An 18,567-nucleotide genomic window follows, 5' to 3' on the forward strand; every position below is an offset into this window, starting at 1 on the left:
AATGGAGACCTGCGGATTATTGACTTCACGTGCATTAATTAAGTTAAGCTGTTTTAATCAAATGTGCTTCCGCCGGAACTTTGCGCCGGAAATATTTTAAATTGTATTTTTTGTTTTACTACGTTGCGTTTTTGTATGCGTTACATTAAACTTAATGTTATAATGAAATATAAATGTATGTAGGGCCTATAGTTTGTTTATATATGTTTACTGTATATTATTAAGATCAACTGGTGCACAAGTAATTTACATAAGTCAATTAATTCATCCTTTAAGGATAACATGAGATATAACGTACTGCTTGAACTTTTAGCATGTCAGGCACAAAGAATGGCAAATGTTTAAGGTGAAAAAATACAGTAGGTAAATTTATCTAAACACTAAGAACAATAATAGGTCTCTTTAAATCATGCCATTTTCCCTTTATTCTTCTCCACCGAGTTTTACGATTGGGGTGTCATTTTAAAGCTTATGATCAAGCGGAGGAACGAATGGAAATAAAAAGTTTCGTTTAGGGCTTCGTTTGATTTATTCTTAGAGTTCACTTTCACAGATCCAGTTACGCTGACCAACTTTATTTATAACGGTTTTAAATGTAAATCGTAAATTTAACAGCTGATCCTTAAGATAAATATTTGACCACACTCATATTGTAAACAAGAGACGAAACAGTTTTTGAAAAATAATTTTAAAAAGGCCAATTTTTTTGGTAACTTATTTATGTAGCTTAATTGCTTGTCGAGATGGTATCTATTTATACTATAATATGAGTAACGTTTGCGCACAATGATTTCAAAAACTGCTCCTATTATTTCCTCCAAATTGTTAGAAATATCATAGTTTTAGGCTAAAACTATATCCATGCCAGGAGACAGTAGCTCCTGCAGTAGCCAGTAGACCAGGCAGTAGCCTGCAGTAGCCAGGAGACAAATGCTCTATGAACATTTGTTTTTCGTTAAAAACTTAAAATGAAATTTTAATATTTTTAACAATAGTCTTATAACTGTCAAGTAGCTGTGGCAGTTTTACGAAAATGTAAATAAATGAATTGACCATCGTAAAGAGCACAGTATACTGGTATACAATCAATCCTGGTACTTCCACACATAAAATTCTTTGAAACATCAGCTATAACAAAAAATCAGCTGTTTAGGTTACCTAACAAAAATACACAAGACTCGGACATAAGTATTTTTTTTTTTAAAGAAATAATGAAAGATTATCAGAGAAATTAACAGTTAGTCTATGAATATTGTTTGAAGAAATGCAGTTCAATGTTACTTGAAGGTGAACATCCCCACCGAAGCAGACTCAAACAGGTGTATATATAAAAAATTAGATAACCTGTGGGAGATTTAAACTCTCGATCAATGACTAAATTAAAGTTATAGTGGAGCCCTTCTCGGTGCTAACAAGTGCATGGATTAATACCTGCTGCGACCTCATTTACATGTTAACGTTTTTGTTGTCTTTGAACAGCTGATGCAAAAACCCCATTTTCCCTTTACGGTGCCAATTTAAGAACTACACATTTACCAATTTGATGGTATATAATGTTACTATACTGATAGAAAATAATGTTATGGTTAGTCCATACAGGGTAGGTATGTGGTAACAGTGCTCACCAAATCAAAATGGTTTGGTCTTGAGGAATGCCGTTAGTTTATTGATTGATTAAAACTAGACCTAGCTGTCCATGAAAATAGGCCTTAAGTAAATACTCGCTGCCAAGAATAAAGACAGATAATCAGTAAAAAAGCAACAAAAGGCACCAGTCCCACATTCATTTTCCATTTATACTTGAGTTAAAATACTTAAAGTAGCGTAACTATTTCAATAGTGATATAAGTAATATAACTTAGCCTACTCAAATTAACTCTACAAAGGTGCTTCGAAACGATAACCCCTTTCCAACCAAACATTCAAAATTTCATCCAAATAATTAAAGATTCCCACTTGACAAACAAGAAAAGAACATTTCAAACCAGATTGTATGCAATACCAACCTAACACTCACTATGGATCCTGGGCGTGTTCTTGTTATCACATTTCATCACAAACCACATCACAAACTGCACCAAATCACAAACTGACACAGATTCCCACCTAAACTCGGCACGATTCACACCATACGGAGTTGGCCCAGGAATGGGCGTGTAGACGATAAACAATCAAACATTTACGTACCAAAGCTTGTGTTATTGATTGTAGTAATTGCTTTGAAAAGTCGAAAGGGATGAAATCAGCGTGAAATGTTGAAAGGCAACTGAGGGCAGATGGCAAGGGGTGGTGGGAGTTGAACACACGTCCAAAACTGTTTATTTTACGTATTGTAAATTATACCATGAAACCCCTGTTGGGTTCTACAATATCGGTGTCAGAAAGCTGAAATTGCGTAGCAGCAAATGATTACAAATATTGTTTATCGGGTGGATTTGCATCTGTACAGCAACTGTACAGCATCTGTACAGCAAAATGTAGCTTTGCAAAATTTCAACGCTTCAAGGTGTGACAAATGTACTTTTAATTTTTGTTAAAGTCAATTCTATACAATCAATATTTTAACATATTAATTAAATACACTGTGTACGACAGAATTTGGGATTTTGTACAACAAATTAATGTTAAAAAATTAAATACAAAAATTACTAATACAAAAATTAAAAAAAAACTTCGCTTGAATTATAAATATTTTACTCCGAACGCCACTTGTAAACGCACGGACCTGGGAGAGGAAATGATCGCAGCTTCTTACTGATCTCTAGCACAACTTATGTAACACAGCTAGACCCTTCAGGGGTACACAGTTGAAGGTACCTGACGGCAGGTAGGCAAATAGGCATGTATGCATGTAGGCATGTATTGTGTAGGAATGTAGGCATGTAGGTACATACCTGAAGCTGTGTGCAGACTCGCTATGGAGCTAGGCTAGGGCGTGACTCTGTTTCACACGCGCGCGCACCGTCCATTGATCCGGGGCTCAGCAGGGGGATGGGCGCACACCCCACATTTTGAAAAATTTTATTTATATTTGAAACTTTCAAATAAGTGTTCCAGAACTAAGGAATGTTAAAAACGGTTTCGGCTATGGCTGTTTACCCATGTACGTGTGTTTTATCAGGTTTTAACGTAATTAAAAAGAAAGAATTGTTTCGAACTTTCATCTCGTTTCCGGTTCGTTTCCAGACTCAATTAAGCTGTAAAAAGTAACTGGACTGTTCCATCCAAGGGTTGAAAAGGTAAAAGGGAAATATATTTCGATTATCTGTTCAATTATTTGACAGTGACTTCTTCCAAAAAGTGAATATGGTAAAGAACGGGAAGTGATGTTTGAAATTACATATACGTATGTAACAACTTTCTTATATAAGACCCAGTAGGCCGGGAAAAACTTTTCATATGATTTACTTTATTCATCAATAATTTCTCTGTATTGCAAGCTGCAAGTTTCCCAATATGTTGACATTTTTTAAAGTTTTCGTTTATTCTTACGGAATTTGGATTGTTATGTTTTTACAAGGGAACGATGAAAAATTCGATAAACTAATGGTGATCTTTTGTTATATCACCATTAATTTATCGAATTAAAAATGGCACCTGGGTACACATTTGACTCCGCTTGAGATATGAGCGCAAACTTCAGGTTTGAGGCTGATCTGAACACCACTCGGCTTCGCAGACAATTATATTCCTTATTACTGTATTCTTTGATTGATTTAAGTATAAGCTAAATCGTAAACGTAGTCTAATCTTTTACTAAGCTTGGTCACGAATTGTGGATATTTATAGGCATGCACTGTGGATGCGATACTCCCTGGTGTGGATTAACGTCCGTACTAGTGAGTACTACGACTATCCGCAGTACTATCCTGATAATTAGACCGATTCGTAAAATACAATGCAAACGTGTGGTTCGGATTCCACTATAAACTGTAGGTCCCTTAGTTGCAATTAGTTGTATGGGCTATTAATTAATAGCTGGGTCAAAGGAATATGTCGGCCTTAGATACTAACAAGACTACGAAATCTCGCCACTCATCCTACAATCATCTCCATTTATACTTGGCTTGAAATACCCAAGGTGGCTTGAATATTAAAGTATACAATTATTATAACATAGAATGTATTTCTACAGAAACATTACCTAACAGTTTGTGCAAACCCGGTTACTATACAATGTTAAAGAAAACTAATAACAACATAGGGGGTTAAAAAGACATAAAAACAACTACAAATGGCAAACCTGTTTGAGTTTCTTATTTAAATAATGAAATCACTTTTTACAGAAATCAGACTGAACGGTGAACGTATTCCATTAAACGGCAAGAAGTCGAAAAACAGTGTTTCCGGTAGGATATTGTGGTCGATCGCTAAAGTTCAAACAAAGATACCAAGTTTGTGTTTCTGGTTTTTGTGAGATATTTTAACAAATAGTGTAAAGTAAGGTGATAAAATTGCTAACTTTCCACATTATGTAATAATCAAGAATGTGGAAGTTGTAATAGTGATAAAACTTATACGAACTTGGTAATGGATTGCAAAAAAATTAAATTTATTTATTAGGTAAAACCTTTACTATTAATACAACAACTGTATCCAATAGTCAATGGTCAAACTCAAAAACATAATGGACCAACGGATGAAAAATAAAGATGAAATTTCTTTATTATAAATGCAATTTATTGTCATTTTAAATTTCTTATAAAAACATCAAGAATAATTTAGTCTTTTTGCAATTAATAGTAAAAACAACTATAGTGCAATTAGCTTAAAAAAAGAGCAAACCGGGACATCCAAAAAAAAAGTTTCAAACAGTGCCAAATTGTTGAATACACTTCCCTCAATATGTAAAAAAAGTTACACTGTTTTGAGTGTCGGGTTTGGGGGGGAGGGGGTGAAAATGGGATTAAAATAGGACTTTTTTTACTTTTTTGCAAATACCTCAAAAACGGTGAGTTTTTCTTAAAATACAATGAATTACAAAAATAATCTACATTAAATTTCGAACAAAATGATACCATACAATACCTATCTACTATGAACGGTTTAGGAAATATTGGGGGGTAAATGTGATTTTTTCTAAAAATTCTAAAAAAAATTGTTTTTAAATGGAGAAAAACCATGGACACTCATAAAAAAGTTTCTAATGAGTGCCAAATTGTTCAATATTCCTCCCTTAATATGTGTAAAAAAGTTACACTGATTTGAGTATCTGATTTGGGAAGTAGGGTTTAAAGAAAATGGGGTGAAAATAGGACTTTTTTTACTTTTTTGCAAATACCTCAAAAATGGTGCGTTTTTCTTAAAATACAATGAATTACAAAAATAATCTAAATTAAATTTAGAACAAGATGATACCATTCAATACCTATCTACCATTTACGGGTAAGGAGATATTGAGGAGTAAATGTGATTTTCTTCTTTTAATTCTAAAGTTGTTTTTTTAAATTCATGAAAACTATGGATACCCATAAAAATCTCCTAATGAGTGCTAATTTATTCAATAGACCTACCTTAATATGTGTAATAAAGTTACACTGATTTGAGTCTCTGATTTGGTAGGAGGGCTTTTCAAAAAGGGAGGCTCGTAAAGGGTGCTTTTTTATATAATGAATTAAAAAAAAAAATCTTTATTAAATTTCAAACACAATCATATTTACAATACCTATCAACTATGCACGGTTGTAAAAATTTCAACTACATTCTAATAAAATAATAAAATACGATAAAAATATTGATTTCCTTGTAAAAAAACTGTCCACCATTTTCCAAAATGGCAGCTAACTTTAATATTGGAACCTTCTGTATTTCATGGTCTGTTTAAGATATAAATGCGATTTTAACTCTTTTTTGTTCTTTGCATATTCTCTATAAACTTATTCGTATATGAGCTACAGGATGCGGAATGTATACAGCAAGCCTTTTTTCCATAAGTGTAACACGTTACGTTGTAACTCCTAAATGAGTAGTTTTTAAGAGAAAATGTCAAAATTAAAAATGTCTTAAAATTGCATTTGAATTATAAAACAATCATAAACCACAGGGTGTTCCATAAGAAATAACAAAGTTGTCAGCCATATTGGAAAATGGCAAACATATTTTTAAAATTGGAAATCATCCCAAAAAACATCTAAAAAGTAAAGGGAAGTGCTCCATAAGAAGTCAACTCTATAACTAACTTATAATAAAAAAAAGGTGAGTTTCAACGCTATTGGTTCACTTTACGTGAGACATCCTACAGGGTGTCCCGTAAGAACAGCCAATCTCCAGAAAATGGTTCTATGGGTCAAAATAATTAGAAAATCAAGAATAAATTATTTCCCAAAATCACTTCATTAACCAGATATTTGTCATTTTGTTTTTTTACACATAAACAGTATTTTATCTTTGAATTTTTTTACCGATCATTATGTAACTTGGTATGTATGTTGAGGTAAATTAGACTCTCGTTAGAAAAAGAATGATCTTAATCCAATTAAAAATTTCAAAATGTCGGCCATTTAAATTTTTTTAAATTGAAATTGCAAAAAATGACTAATTTTATGAGACTTTTATGAACTTCATTTAGCTTTTAAAATGATGAAAATAATAAAAGAAATAAATGAAATATCACAATTTTTAGTTGTAAAATGAGGCAAACCTGAATAGCGAAGCCTTGATCTTAATAATTTTACAACTAAAAATAGTTATAATTTAGTTATTTTTATTCAATCTTATTGAGCTTGGTGTCGTTTGATAGGGAATTTTAAAACCTAAATAAAAGTTTTCATTACATTTTTCATAAAAAATAGCCTTTTTTGCAATTTAAATTTAAAATATTTAAATAGCCACCATTTTAAAATTCTTTATTGGATTAAGATAATTTATGGGTGTCCATGGTTTTCTCCATTTAAAAAACAATTTTTGTAGAATTTTAAGAAAAAATCACATTTACCCCTCAATATCTCCTGAACCAATTATTGTAGATAGGTATTGTATGGTATCATTTTGTTCTAAATTTAATTCAGATTATTTTTGTAATTCATTGTATTTTAAGAAAAACTCGCCATTTTTGAGGTATTTGCAAAAAAGTAAAAAAAGTCCTATTTTCACCCCATTTTCTTTCAACACTACTTCCCAAATCCGTCACTCAAAACAGTGTAACTTTTTTACACATATTAAGGGAGGTCTATTGAACAATTTGGCACTCATTAGAAACCTTTTCTATGGGTGTCCATGGTTTTTCTCCATTTAAAAAACAATTTTTTTTAGAATTTTAAGAAAAAATCACATTTACCCCCCAAAATTTCCTGAACCGTTCATAGTAGATAGGTATTGTATGGTATCATTTTGTTTGAAATTTAATGTAGATTATTTTTGAAATTAATTGTATTTTAAGAAAAACTCGCCGTTTTTGAGGTATTTGCAAAAAAGTAAAAAAGTCCTATTTTCACCCCATTTTCTTTAAACCCTACTTCCCAAATCCGACACTCAAATCAGTGTAACTTTTTTACACATATTAAGGGAGGTATATTGAACAATTTGGCACTCAATAGAAACTTTTTTTATGGGTGTCCATGGGTTTTCTCCATTTAAAAAACAATTTTTTTAGAATTTTAAGAAAAAAATCACATTTACCCCTCAATATCTCCTGAACCGTTCATTGTAGATAGGTATTGTATGGTATCATTTTGTTTGAAATTTAATGTAGATTATTTTTGTAATTCATTGTATTTTAAGAAAAACTCACCGTTTTTGAGGTATTTGCACAAAAGTAAAAAAAATTCCTATTTTCACCCCATTTTCACCCCCTCCCCCCCAAACCCGACACTCAAATCAGTGTAACTTTTTTTTACATATTGAGGGAAGTGTATTCAACAATTTGGCGCTGGTTTGAAACTTTTTTTTTGGATGTCCCGGTTTAGGTCTAATTGCACCGTACTACTAAGGCAGCTCGCAAAATTAATATTTTCCGTAAAAAACTATTTGATAGACTTAGTTTATTTCAAAATATATTTGATACCGGTGATACAAGACTTAGTTTATATCCCGTGCAAAAAGAAAACGTCTTAAGTTTGAGCAAGTCACCAAATATGAATTGAACACCACTTCAAATGTTAAAGGAACCTCCATCTTCACCGAAATTAAATTTGAGTAATTCAAAATCGGTTCCAGAAATAATTGTTAACTTTGCATTAATTTGTAACTAGAGGTCGTCCAGTAGTCGAAAACTCGACCATAAATATGTACAGTTGGATTTTTTAGCTAGAAGCGGTTGAGGTATGGTGGAATATCTTTGCGGGTGGACATATTTGGCTGTTCTGTAAAAAGTGATTTCATTATTTAAATAAGAAACTCAAACAGGTTTGCCATTTGTAGTTGTTTTTATGTCTTTTTAACCCCCTATGTTGTTATTAGTTTTCTTTAACATTGTATAGTAACCGGGTTTGCACAAACTGTTAGGTAATGTTTCTGTAGAAATACATTCTATGTTATAATAATTGTATACTTTAATATTCAAGCCACCTTGGGTATTTCAAGCCAAGTATAAATGGAGATGATTGTAGGATGAGTGGCGAGATTTCGTAGTCTTGTTAGTATCTAAGGCCGACATATTCCTTTGACCCAGCTATTAATTAATAGCCCATACAACTAATTGCAACTAAGGGACCTACAGTTTATAGTGGAATCCGAACCACACGTTTGCATTGTATTTTACGAATCGGTCTAATTATCAGGATAGTACTGCGGATAGTCGTAGTACTCACTAGTGCGGACGTTAATCCACACCAGGGAGTATCGCATCCACAGTGCATGCCTATAAATATCCACAATTCGTGACCAAGCCCCTAGTGATCGAATGAGTGGTCGAAGATTCGACCAAAAATATGTAAAGTACAGGCTTCTCTATTTTCACCCCACGCTGTAAATAAAATATGTCATTGTAATGTCATTTGAGTTTAATTTTGAGCCTATTTTAATTTATAAAGGGATTCTGCACATCTACAGGAAAATATTTTTCAAACAGTATGTGTAGATTTTTCCTTCGATGCACACGAACTGAGAAAAAAGGTTTTAAAGAAAAATGCTTGCCTATTAATATATAGATTGTCCTTTTTTAAGTCTTGCCTGTCTTGATATTTTTAACAACAGTAATTTAATAATAGTTATATTGTAGCCTAAACACTATAATCATAGAATAAATAACGAGCAACATCTTGACCTAGAAAAAACTATGTAAACCACTGGCTCTATTCCAACTCAATGTTTTCATTCTATTTCATCAAACTTTCTCTCGGTTTTGAAATGCAATAGCGCAAAATACTTAGACGTTAAGACAGCGGAAGACGACAATCAGCTGTGAGCGTTATTTGATCTTGACAATTTCCGCAGCGCACTGATCTCCTCTCCCTTCCATCGTCTCCGCCTCCAGGCCTCTCCACAACATATTTCTCACAATGGGACTCAAAAATGTTGAGCTTTCTTTAAGCTGGTCCATCACTCGTTTCTGGTCATTTTAATTTTTGGCAAAATGGAAATACGTTAAAGACTCTTGTTTTATGGAATCAATAGTCTGTGTTAAGCAGCTTTTTGTGGAAAAAAATCAAATTTCTTTGTCATTGGAGTACTTATATTAGGATGTATTTTTGTGATTTCCAGTCTGTTAAAATAATCCAACGCACTCAAGATTGAAATATCCGTATCGGTCTTTCATAAAAACATTGAGTGTACGTTGGAGAAAAATTTTGTGAACGTCTCGTACTTCGTATGTAACGACCGGGTTCAATTCCCGGAATACTGTACGGTATCCACAAACATTTCAATTGAGAGATTTGTACAGCTTCCTCTAAGGACATTTAGTGTATCTTCTTACAAAATTCCGCTTGAATTAAGACATAAAAAATAAATCAAATAGATAATTTTCATGATTTTGACTATGGGAATAACGCTTTAGTTTTTTCATCGTCTAAATGTTTTATAACATTGTTAATACCTTGTTATAATCCTTTGGCTTGAAGCTCCAAAGTCTAAGATAATTATACAATCGCGAGTAACATAACATAACCTTCACTTACTTTCACTGTTTACTTGAACCTTTGAATTCTTGAACATAATGCAAACAATTGCTATATTCGCACGCCAAAATGTCGCCAGACAGTTTTCTCGCAGGCTGTAGTGAGTGCGATCCATAGTAGTACGGTAATATAGATAGTATAATAATAGATAGTAGTAACATCAATGGTGTTAGCATTGACTATTGGATACAGAAGATGACATCCCATTTATATGGATCAGCTGTCGCCAATTTTTTACTAACAAAGAATGTAGTTGTGTGCGCCAGTCACAGAATGTGCTAGTGTCTAAAATTCTTGTTTCTACCTTTTTTGTTACCTACATAGTTGATGGGTCATTACAGTTACTATAGCTCATAATAAGTTGGTCCATCAGTTTGACTTGGTAAAAACCATCGTGTGTTCGACAGAAATCAGTAATTTAGATTAGCGCAATCTGTCGGTGGCTCACATCAACTAAGACAAATTTGATTAAAAACCTGGCTACAACTTTAACATGGGGATGGAATGTCTAAGGTGTTAGGTTATATACATCGATGGTGTGATAATGTGTTCAATGTTCCCATGAAAATTTTTGAGGTCAAATCAAAACAAACAAACTGGCATGTTGTCAATTAGGGACAATGTTGTATTATTTACGAAAGAAATTTCATTTAAGATCAAATAAATTAATTTATTATGTCAATGTCTGATTTATTAGAAAAAAATCAGTATTTAGGCTACTGTATTTTATAAACCAAACTCGAATCTTGCTTCCTTGGCCTATCGTATAACGTTTTCCGAATCATAAATCATCATTATGTCCCAACAGTGTATCATGTGTATTCCAGTCACGGCAACTACGTTATTCTATTAATATAATGATCAAAATTAATTTTGCAAGAAGATTCAATATTTTAATATCTGCTCATGTAAAATTAATTATTTTCAAAGCAACCATCACTTAATTTGAAGGCAATAATTAAATAACCATTTATTCATTAGTTGATTTGGAATAAGTAATCATGTATCTATTTCACACGAAATATTCTCTAATGACAAAGTGATTTTATTAAAGTAGAGTAAGTATATTTAACTACTGTCAAATTCCAAGAATATAGCCTATATGCCAGTTTGCTTGTTTTGATTTAACCTCCAAATTTTACACGTAATGAACACATATAGCACTAAAAAGGTTCATCTTTAATCAAGGTAGGCTATTAGGTATTCCACCACAGCTTAACCGATTCTAGCTAGAAAAAAAAGTTGCACTGTACAGACTTGTTTATTTTTCACCCCACACTGTAAATAAAACATGTGATTAGAGTGTCTAACATTTGTTTTGATTTTCTGTTTATATTCCGTTGTTATTTGGTCACCAGCATGGCAACCCATAAAGCCCATGTTAATTTTTTGTTAATTTCAAATTAATTTTTTGTGCTTATTTTTGAGCATATTTTAATTTATAAAGGAGTTCTGCACACCTACAGGAAAATAGCTTTCTAACGATATGGGTAGATTTTTCTTACGATGCACACGAGCTGGGGAAAAAGGTTTTAAAAAACATGCTTGCTTATTAATATATACGAGAGCACGCCCCGTGGTCGAAAAATCGACCAAAAGTATGTATTGTACAAACTTCTCTATTTTCATCCCACACGTGATTGGAATGTCTTCCATTTGTTTTGATTTTCTGTTGGTTTTCTGTATATTGTGTTGTTATTTTGTCATCACCATAGCAACCCATAAAACCCATGTTAATTTTTTAAAATTTCAAATTCATTTTTTGTGCTTATTTTTGATCCTATTTTAATTTATAAAGGGATTCTGCACACCTACAGGAAAATAGTTTTCTAACGGTATGCGTAGAATTTCCCTACGATACACACGAGCTGAGAAAAAAGGTTTTAAAGAAACATGCTTGCCTATTAATATATAGATAGATATAGATATAGATTCTGGAACTGGAACGGGTTCTGACGTCATTTTGGCGTGCGAATATAGCAATTGTTTGCATTATGTTCAAGAATTCAAAGGTTCAAGTAAACAGTGAAAGTAAGTGAAGGTTATGTTATGTTACTCGCGATTGTATAATTATCTTAGACTTTGGAGCTTCAAGCCAAAGGATTATAACAAGGTATTAACAATGTTATAAAACATTTAGACGATGAAGAAACTAAAGCGTTATTCCCATAGTCAAAATCATGAAAATTATCTATTTGATTTATTTTTTATGTCTTAATTCAAGCAGAATTTTGTTAGAAGAAACACTAAATGTCCTTAGAGGAAGCTGTACAAATCTCTCAATTGAAATGTTTGTGGATACCGTACAGTATTCCGGGAATTGAACCCGGTCGTTACATACGAAGTACGAGACGTTCACAAAATTTTTCTCCAACGTACACTCAATGTTTTTATGAAAGACCGATACGGATATTTCAATCTTGAGTGCGTTGGATTATTTTAACAGACTGGAAATCACAAAAATACATCCTAATATAAGTACTCCAATGACAAAGAAATTTAGTTTTTTTCAACAAAAACTGCTAAACACAGACAAACCATTGATTCCATAAAACAAGAGTCTTTAACGTATTTCCATTTTGCCAAAATTGAAAATGATTAGAAACGAGTGACGGACCAGCTTAAAGAAAGCTTAACATTTTTGAGTCCCATTGTGAGAAATATGTTGTGGAGAGGCCTGGAGGGCGAGAGACGATGGAAGGGAGAGAAGATCAGTGCGCTGCGGAAATTGTCAAGATCAAATAACGCTCACAGCTGATTGTCGTCTTCCGCTGTCTTAACGTCTAAGTATTTTGCGCTATTGCATTTCAAAACCGAGACAAAGTTTGATGAAATAGAATGAAAACATTGAGTTAGAGTAGTGCCAGTGGTTTACATAGTTTTCTACTATATCAAAGATGTTGCTCGTTGACTATTATAGTGTGCACAATATAACTGTTATGAAATTACTGTTGTTAAAAATATCAAGACGGGCAAGACTTAAAAAGGACATTCTTACTAGTATTATAAATGTGAAAGTTTGTGTGATTGTTTGTTTGTTTGTTTGTTTGTTTGTTTGTTTGTTTGAAGCTCAATCACACATTAACTACTGGTCGGATTGGGCTGAAAATTGGTATGGTGATAGCTCACATTCCTGATTAACATATAGACATATTCTTATCTCAAAAATCCTTTCGGGCTCCACCCCATTGGCTCTGGAGTTTCCCATGTTAACCTTATGAGTGTTCATATTTAAAAGGAATTAAAGAATTTTGTCAGCTGTTTCAACTACACAAGTTGGTCCTATGATATTAAATAGCATTAAAAAATATTAGCTTTACCAACAGGGTGCAGCACAAAATTACTTTTTTTGCATTTATGACAACAGCTAATTTGAACCAACTAGCAACAAAAAGCTGTGATATAAAATGAGATATTTGCTTTTTTTATTGTTTAGGTGCAGTGGTAGAACACATTATGGCTATGGCAGATGTGCTATTTTATAGGATACCGTAAATTAAAAGAACCAAATTTTCTTAAACCGTGTCCTCTCCCATTGCAAACGAAAAGCCAAGTACTGTATAACTGCAATAATCATTTTATACTTATAAGCCAACCCCGTACGAAGGACAAGTACTCTGCTAGTCCATCTATATATTAATAGGCAAGCATGTTTCTTTAACACTTTTTTCTCAGCTCGTGTGCATCGCAATGAAAATCTACGCAAACTGTTAGAAAGATATTTTTCTGTAGGTGTGCAGAATACTTTATAAATTAAAAGGGATCATCTCATAACTCCAAGGTTTCATAACTCCAAGTGATCATAACTCCAAAGTTTCATAAGTCCAAGAGATCATAACTCCAAATTATATTTAATCCAAAGTTTCAAAACTACAAGTACCCGAAAAGGGATAATTTCATTACTCCAAGAAAAATATAAGTGCAAGTGATCATAACTCCAAAGTTTCATAAGTCCAAGATATCATAACTCCAAAGTTTCATAAGTCCAAGTAAAAATTAAAGCAGAGTGTCATAACTCCAAAAGTTGAGTCGAGTCTCATATCTCCAAGTGGAATGTGTAGTACAGTCAGCGCCACAAGTTCCTGCGCTGTCCGCTCCGCTGTAATACTGTCAGCAGCCTTTGCCGCATCATTGTATCCATATATTTACCGTCGCCTGTCAAACGATTATGTAATTTTGTTATATACTTACAGATTAATTAATTGATATACTTCTTACTTCTATGCTAAAGGTACTTTAACCTTTAACTACTCGCGCGGGTTTTACTAACGTATGTACTCGCGTGGGGTGTTTTTGACACCCCGTTATTACATATTTGTTATAATTAATTGTATTAACACTAATAATTGGTAAATAACATTTTTTGTTGTTATTTAAGTTTATTAAAACGTTTTTATTAGCTCGCTTTCTTGTCCGGTACAAATTTTGCAATCAATTTTATACTAACTTCCCGATGAGCTAGAGACTTGAAACTTGAAACATAGCCCACAAATGGAAGACAATGCAATATAATATCATTTAATTTTCATATTTCCCTTGGGCTACGCCCCATGGGCTTGTTTTTATTTTACTGTATACTGTTTCCAATATGAAAGAGTTATTTATTTTAAGTTATACAATGTAAATAATATATTTCTTTTACCAACTGCAGTTTGTGTGTGTATTTGGTCAAGTTTTGCATATAAACCATTTGTTGTATAAAAAAAAATGTATTTTGTCATTAAACTGTTTTATATTGAATAACTAGCATATGTACTACCCGGAAAATATATAATTTTTAAAAGATTATAATATGTCTGTGAATGGTAAAGGTATTATTTTTCCCTAAAATGTACTACTAAAAAAACAGTTTTTAGGGGGGGGGGATCGTAATACACACAAGTTTTGTGCAAACAAATTTATTTATATGTCAAAAATACTTGTTTGTTATCGAAATAAATGTAAATAAAAAATGTCCTTTCATTACTTTTAGAGTCTTTAGCAAAAAGAACAACATTACCTTATACAGGAACTTCTACTTTTTACGAAACGTTAACACTCACGTGGGGAGTTGAAAACACCCTATACTTTGTAATACACATGTATTACCAAGTGAACACTAGAGATCGCACGGGGACTTTGGATGAGAAACGTTCCTGTGTTTCACAGTTTTAACTTTACATTTCAGGTAATTTACACTAAGTGTACAATGCAGTTGTCTGCTTGCAACATTGAGCAGATAGCAGACATAATAATCAAATAATTTCTAAAGTCAATGTTACATATGTTTCTCGTAAATGAAATGTATACTTGCAGTATCCAATCTCATTAGTATATATTTTGTTTCAAATGAATGCAATGTCTAATTTCGTTATTCAAAGTCAATTACAAGTCTGGTTCAATTAAATGTATTGTCTACCTCAAAGTATATATGTGTCATCTGGTTCTCATAAATTAAATGTCTATTTGCAGTAGCAGTATCCTAAATCAATAGTACGCCAGCTTCACAAAAATGAGAAATTTACTTGCAGTATCCAATGTCAATGGTCCATTTGGTTCACATAAATAAGATGCCTATTTGCAGCATTCAAAGTCAATGATACGTCGGGTTCACTTAAACGAATTGTTTACTTGAAGTATACAAACTCAATGGTACATATCGTTCACATAAATAAATTGTCTACTTGCAGGATCCAAAGAAATGGTTAATTTGATTCCCAAAAACGGAGTGCCGATTCGCAGTATATTAAGTCAATGTTACGTCTGGTTCACGTCAATGGAATGTCTACTTGCAGCATCTAAACTCAGTGGTATCTTCGGTTCATATTGATGGAAGTCCTAATTATTGCAGTACCTATTCAAAGTCTGCATTATTTAATTGTAAGTCTAGTTCACTGAAATGGAAAGCCTACTTGGAATTGCAAGTTAAATGGAAATATAACTCAATGGTAGGCTTATATTTGGTTAAAATGTAATGGATATTTAGATTATTTAAAGTCAAAGGTGTTTCAGCCTTATTCTGGCGACCATAATTATTGGTTGTTTTCATTTTGTAGTAAATTATGCTCAATGATATTAATCTTATTGTTCTTCCCTTTTTCTGTTTCCTATACGGTGATGTACTTTTTAAACGATTCTTTGACTAACATATGTGGCATCTCTTGTTTATCTTTTTAGTGTTATCTCGCAAATAAAGTCATAGCAACCAATGAACCCATAAGGCCCATGTTAAATTAAAAAAAAAAAAAAAATTCACGTAGGGAAAAGCCCTGTGGTCCAATTTGTACCATTTAAGATTTATACATTCCCATGGTTGGTTACTATGATCGTGCTAAATTTCGTGTAGATCGCTTCAGCCGTTCAGGAGGTATTTGTAAAACAAAAAGAGGAGAGTAGTATAAGAGCTTCGCTTTGCGCCGTTCAATTACTAATGGTTGTTAATCCTCTATATATCAAAAACGGCTAATACGATTTCCTTCTAATTTGATAAATAATTTATATCTGGCCTAAAAACGTGTTTACTGCAGTTAAAACTGCTAGCAAAAAACTAACTACGCAACACAATTGAATTGAAAGTCTATAATTTTTAACATTGGCCTCATTGGTTTCCAAGTAACCATGACCATAGACTAATAGAACTATTTTAAGTTGTAGTGTGTTGTTATGTTCACCAAGGTTTTACGAGCAAATTAACGAATGCAGTGCAAAGGGGAAAACACCAGTTGTTATGAGTTGTGTACACGTAGTGTATGAGTTGAGTCTTAAACTCGTCGGAAATTATGACTTTCATTCTTTTTCAAAAAAGTTATTTGTTTTTTAATAACTACTTGACTTCTTTGCAATTGCTCGATTTCAAGCAACATGTACACTATGCATTAAAACGTCACAGAGTGATTTATTTCACGATGCTAATCATTAACCATTTGACATATTTTCATGATTTTGTGTTGCAAGAAACATCGTTACCCCTAGGACTGGCAATAACCGATACCGTATGTTTCAGTTCGAAAGACTATGACAACATACCTTAGTGTAGTAATAACACAAATAAGGTCCTCGATATCAATGCTTCTGTTTCATTCAATAAGATGTTTTATGACATTTCTTCAATTTGAATCATGCCTATTTATATTTCATTACTATACAGGGTGATTGATATAAGTGTGCCAGCCGTTTTATTCGAAAACTATAAGAGATATCAAAAAAAGTTAAATGGTAAGTGCCTTAGATTTTTTATTTAAAAAATTATAGTCAAGTCAAAAAAATTATTTTAGCCGCCATTTTTCCAATATGGCCGCCAACTTTGATTTTTCTTACGGAATACCCTGTATTTTATGATGTATTCTGGTAGAAAAAGTAATTTTAAGACGATTTTATTCTTGTAATTTTTTTCATAAACCTAACCGTTTTAAAGATAATAATGGTTAAAGTTTTGAAATTTCTGCATGAGAAAGAGTTTCGAAGCAAGCATGTGGCTGTTTTGCTCGAAAACCATTCAAAATTTCTCATTTTAAACCATTATTATCTTTGAAACGGTTAGGTTTATGAAAAAAATCACAAGAATAAAATTGTCTTAAAATTACCTTTTCTATCAGAATACATCATAAAATACAGGGTGTTCCATAAGAAAAATCAAAGTTGGCGGCCATATTGGAAAAATGGCGGCTAAAATAATTTTTTTGACTTGACTATAATTTTTTTAATAAAAAATCCAAGGCACTTACCATTTAACTTTTTTTGATATCTCTTATAGTTTTCGAATAAAACGGCTGGCACACTTATATCAATCACCCTGTATACATTACAAATAAAACTGTGAGCAATACTCTTACAAAACTTGTACAACCTTTTTTTGTCCGAACATAATCCCCCAGATAAACATATTTCCTAGCATCAAAAACATATATTTCAAGTAAATAAAACAAACGCCAATTAATTGCATTGCCCAGCTCTTTCATTAAATAAACAGAATTAAATTATTCAAACTGTGAAAGCATAACAGACGTAGCCCGTTGAATTCGGCCTATGGGGACCTGAGAAATTAGTCCATACCTATAATATTCAGCAAATATGCACATTCTAAGCTCAAGTTTGATGTGCTGTATGCCTATATTTTTATTTGGTAAACTGCCATAACCGTTTACATTTAATTTGATTGTATCTATATGCAATATTTATATTTTAATTTATATTTATATTAATATTTTTTTTATTATGTTTATATTTATAGGCCTTTCTTACTTAAATTTACATTTTTTAAACGGGCAGTTCAGAAGACGGGGCACGGAAGCCACGTCATGTTGGTAACATTGACAATTCGAAGTAAGCGGCAGGCAGGTTGCCAGTATGGATACTAAAAAAGTCCCACACGCCCCTGCTCGCCCCTCCACGCAACTCTCTCCATCAATTCCAGAACATGAAAGGATCCATAATGTCATATGGGTTCAAGTTATGACCAAATGTTACAGGACCACTTTTGTTAGCTGTATTGTTCTACACCTTTTAATTTTTTAACTCTTCTCTAGAGTCATTA

Source organism: Macrosteles quadrilineatus, unplaced genomic scaffold (genome assembly GCF_028750875.1).
Source record: "Macrosteles quadrilineatus isolate MER2022 unplaced genomic scaffold, UCM_ALF_1.0 Scaffold_4__1_contigs__length_99947679, whole genome shotgun sequence".
NCBI classification, from domain to species: Eukaryota; Metazoa; Arthropoda; class Insecta; order Hemiptera; family Cicadellidae; genus Macrosteles; species Macrosteles quadrilineatus.